The 5,076-nt window shown below is 45.8% G+C and overlaps 1 non-coding gene across 1 annotated transcript; it reads left to right on the plus strand.

Annotated features, from left to right (window-relative positions):
- The first annotated feature begins 4,973 nt into the window (after positions 1 to 4,973).
- LOC116083077 lies at positions 4,974 to 5,076 on the plus strand. Its single transcript, XR_004115574.1, has one exon. It is a non-coding gene; the product is annotated as a U6 spliceosomal RNA (small nuclear RNA).

Here is a 5,076-nt window from a genome sequence, read left to right on the forward strand (position 1 = left end):
ATTAAAGGTGTGAGCCACCACTGCCCAGCAGCACTCAAGACTTTCAACTGGCACAGGACTTGTGGGAAGTCAGGAAACTAGTGGAAACCATTCATCCCACAGCACTGAGCCCTCAAACCCCCTAAGCCTGTTGTCCCAGGAGAAGAAGGAAGATTTATAGGATCCTACATCTAAAGAATGCTTCTGCCTCCCCAGCCAACCTATTTGTTTTTTGATAGACCAACCATTTGGTATAACTGGAGGTGGATATACTGATCAACAAAGGGCTTAACTGCCGCAGGCCAGCCTATCTGGGCCTCCCTCAACCCACGGGAGAAATGGGGTCCTAGTCAGGTTGACAAGGCGTAGGCGAAGAAATGATGGCAGAGATGACACATGGAAGTGCAGGATCTGAATGTATTTCTTAAAAATGGCACCAGACTTTTACAGTCATTATAAAAGAGAAATGAAAAATCTGGCAGCTCAGCAGTTGAGGTACATCTGAGGCCACCTGAAACACACTGGGTCTAAAGCAACCACCTCTTCTGGGCCTGGGGGGCTGTGGACTGTATGAGTCTTGAAGCTTGAATCTGAATGAATGAATCTAAGTCTAAGTCCTAGTCCATCTAAGTTCATGCACAAAGTGAAAACCAGGCTTATATAGTATACAGAAAGCAGGGCAAATGACAAAAGTCAACTAGGCAGGTGACAGTCACATCAAGGTCAGTAATATCATGTAGGCAAGTGATAGTTACATCAAGGTTAGTAAGATAAGGCATCCAGGTGTGAAGTGGAAGAGCAATGGTGCCCTTCCCGCTGGGGCTATTTGGGTAATCCCATGCTAATTCTCTGGGTCTGCTGGAGGCAAGCACCAGGAAGTTCCAATCTAGCAGTTCCAGAAAATGCTCTTAAGTGAGGGAAGCCCGTCATCGATTACTCTCTGGTATGTAAAACAGTTCTGTATTCTGTGGGACTGCCCTGAGAATTCTAACTATGTTAACTAACAGTAAGCAATGGTGCCTGACCTCTGTTGCTAACTCTGAGGATATCCTATCTGGTAAGGTAGCTTCCTTGTGAAAAATTCCAAGCTAAGGACAGCTTGGTAATAAATTAGAATATATTGGAATGTTGTGCTGGCCAGGGAACAACACTAGTTTTTTTTGTTTTTTTTTGGTTTTTTTTTTTGGCTAATTTTTGGTCATTTACGAATCATTTCTTGGGGTACCTTTATGCCTGAATAAGAAGGCATGTTGACGATTGGAAAGACTAATCTGGAACATGTCTGAGTTAGGAGATACCAATGACTGACTGAATACCCAGGAGGCACAAACTCCCTTTGAAGTTATAATGCCTCTTGTCCTTGATCAAGCTTTTACCCCTGATATTGCAGACTTTACTGGAGTAAATGAGTGGGCGTGGCACTTAACAACTCACCAACATTGTTTGATGAAGAACTGAGTATAGACCTGTTGGAATTTAGACAAAAGTATCCACAAAGTGCCCTGGTCCAGTATGTAGATGATATCCTCCTAGCCTAGACCACTAAAGAGGACTGTAAACAGGTAACAGGCTATTAGAAAATCCCCAAATCAGGCTGGCAAGATGGCTCAGCAGGTAAGAGCACTGACTGCTCTTCCGAAGGTCCTGAGTTCAGATCCCAGCAACCACATGGTGGCTCACAACCACCTGTAATGAGATCTGACACCCTCTTCTGGTGTGTCTGAAGACAGCTACAGTGAATTATGCTGGAGCCCGGAGTGAGCAGGGCCAGAGCAAGCAGGACTGGCAGAGGTCCCGAGTTAAAAAAAAAAATCCCCAAATCCTAGGATACAGAGTCTCTGCCAAAGAGGCTCAGCTGTATATCTCTTGGATCACAGATCTAGGCTACAACTTAGCAGTTCTCAAACGATGGGGTGGAAAGAGCCTTCCACAAGGGTCACATATCAGATTTTCTGTATATCAGAGATTTTCATTATGACTTGTAACAGTAGCAAAGTTATAGTTAAGAAGTAGCAACAAAATAATTTTATGGTTGTTGGTCCCCACAACATGAAGAGCTGTAGTAAAGGACTTCAGCATTAGGAAGGCTGAGAATCCCTGGCCTAGAGGAAGGCTAGAAGACACTTTCCCATGACTGTATTTCACACTCTGCAAATTCATGCTCCCACACTGTCTTAGTTAGGGTTTTCATTGTTGTGAGCAGACCATGACCAAGGCAACTCTTATAAAGGACAACATTTAATTGGGGTTGGCTTACAAGTTCATCAAGGAAGGAGTATGACAGTCCATGGGGCTGGAGGAGCTAAGAGTTCTATCTACATCTTCATCCAAAGGCAGACAGGAGAAGACTAGCTTCCAGGCAGCTAGGAGGAAGGTCTGTAAGCCAACCCCCACAGTAACGCACTTCCACCAACAAGGCCATAACTCCTAATAGTGCCACTCTCTGGGCCAAGCACATTCAAACTACCACACACATTAAAACAAAACAAAACACCAGGAATTTCTGAACTATGGATGGTTGGATGTTGCCAGCTATTGATAATGGATTTGCTGAGATAGCTAAGCCACTCTATGCTAGCATATATGTTACACAGCCCTTGAAATGGACCGGAACTGAGCAGAGGGCCTTTAAGGCCTTGAAAAAGGGCCTTGTGTTTGCCCTGGAGCTGGTCCTCCCAGGCATTGCTAAGCCATTCCACTCACAGATGAATGAGACCAGAGACATTGTCAAGGGGCTCCTCACACAAACCCAGAGACCCTAGAAAAGACCAGTAGCATATCTAAGAGATTTAACTCAGTTGCAGGCATAGGTCTGCATGTATAATAAGGGTTGTAGCTGGGGCTGGAGAGATGGCTCAGGGGTTAAGAGCACTGACTGCTCTTCCAGAGGTACTGAGTTCAATTCCCAGCAACTACATGGTGGCTTACAATCATTTTCAATGTGATCTGAGGTCTTCTTCTGGTGTGTCTGAAGACAACTACAGTGTACTCATAAACATAAAAAAATGTTAAAGAGGGGGGCTGGAGAGATGCTCAGCAATTAAGATCACTGGCTGCTCTTCCAAAGGTCCAGAGTTCAATTCTCAGCAACCACATGATGGCTCACAACCATCTGTAGTGGGATCTGATGCCCTCTTCTGAAGACAGCTACAATGTACTCATATAAAATAAATCAATCTTTTTTAAAAAATAAGGGGGCCGGGTGGGGTCTTTAATCCCAGCACTTCAGAGACAGAGGCAGGCGGATTTCTGAGTTCAAGGCCAGCCTGGTCTACAGAGTGCATTCCAGGACAGCCAGGACTAGACAGAGAAACCCTGTCTCGAAAAAAACAAAAAAACAAACAAACAAAAACAAAAAACAAAAAACAAGTAAAAAAATAAGGGTTGTAGCTGCCACCTTCCTGCTGGCAAGAAAAGTTGACAATTGATTTTAGGGAAGAACTGTTTCTAATAGCCCCATACTCTGTCAAAGGCCTCTGGGCAGTGGGCACCCAAGAAATGGATGTCTAATGCCCAGGTGACCCAATACCAAGCTCTACCTCTGGATCAACCCTGAGTTTGTTTCCATAAGACATCAGCCCTCAACCCTGCCAGTCTCCCGGCGGACAATGAGGCCATGGAACCCCAGCATTACAGCCCTGAGTTGGCTGCCTTGGTCCAGTCCTTCAGACATGGTCGGATTGATGTCCTATTGGCAACATCAGATGAGGCATTGTTCACAGATGGGAGCAGATTCATCCAAGACAGGATCAGGTACACCGGAGCAGCGTTAGTGACCCAAGATAAGACTATCTGGGTATGATGTTTAAGCAGTGGAACCTCAGCTCGGTGATCAGAACTTTTGCCGTTGACTCCAGCACTCTGCTTAGCGAAAGACAAGGCTACTACCAGGTTCACTGATAGTCGATATGCTTTCACTATGGCTTGTATTCATGGGGTTCTACACAAGGAGAGGGGATGGCTAACCTAAGCAGGAAAAGAAATAAAACTTGAAAAAGAAATCTTAGCCCTCCTGGGGACTCTCTGGTTACTGAAAAGGGTGGCTGTTGTCCATTGCACAGGACAACAGTCCAGGACAACAAAACGGAGATTTCCCTAGAATCCAGAAGTAACACAGCCACTAACTTGGCTACTTGGGAAGTGGCTCCAGAACCAGGTGAGCCTCTCCAAGTCTTAGTAGCCCTGCCAGAGTACAGTTTACTGAACCATCTGGAATAGCCCTCAGATGAGATTGACTGGACAGAACCGGAACTGGGGGCTGGAGAGATGGCTCAGCAGTTAAGAGCACTGACTGCTCTTCCAGACATCCTGAGTTCAAATCCCAGCAACCACATGGTGGCTCACAACCATCTGTAATGGGGTCTGACGCCCTCTTCTGGTGTGTCTGAAGACCACAAAGCATCACAAAAACTGCTGAATTGCTCAGACACAGGTATTATGCCCACACTTGGAGAGACTGGCTAAAGATCCCACTTCTAGATGCGCCATCTGTGTACAGGGGAACCCCAAAGGGAGAAAGTCCCTCAAGGAACCTGGGCTCAAGGAAAAGGACAGCAGTGAAAATCGGGTTTCTCTGAAATCAGGCCTATGGTCTGGGGTCACAAGTCCCTGTTGGTATTTGTGGACACCTTCTCAGGGTGTGTAGAAGCCTACCCAACCCACACAGAGAATGCGCCAACAGTTATAAAGAGGTTTCCTCAGGAGTCAGCCCCAGGTTTGGGCAGCCCTAACTTTGGTATTCAACAACTGCCTGGCCTTCATGGGCAAGGTATTTCAGAGTTTGGCAAAGGTGTTAACTCTCAGTTGGAAACTGTGTTGTGCACACAGGTCTCAGGGCTGTGGTAGGCAGAAGGAATGAATAAAACTTGAAGACTGCCTCCCGTTTTCTCCAAACTCGGGGATGTCCCCAGGCAGAAAGTTACTAATTTCCTAACTCCTTGTGAGCTTTACAAGCCCAAGCCATTATCTGGACCATAAAAGAAATCCTGCCATGCTTGCTTCAGCAGCACATATACTAAAATTGGAACGATACAGAGAAGATTAACATGGCCCCTGCGCAAGGATGACACACAAATTCGTGAAGTCTCCCATATTTAA

Source organism: Mastomys coucha, unplaced genomic scaffold, assembly GCF_008632895.1.
Source record: "Mastomys coucha isolate ucsf_1 unplaced genomic scaffold, UCSF_Mcou_1 pScaffold11, whole genome shotgun sequence".
Taxonomy (NCBI): domain Eukaryota; kingdom Metazoa; phylum Chordata; class Mammalia; order Rodentia; family Muridae; genus Mastomys; species Mastomys coucha.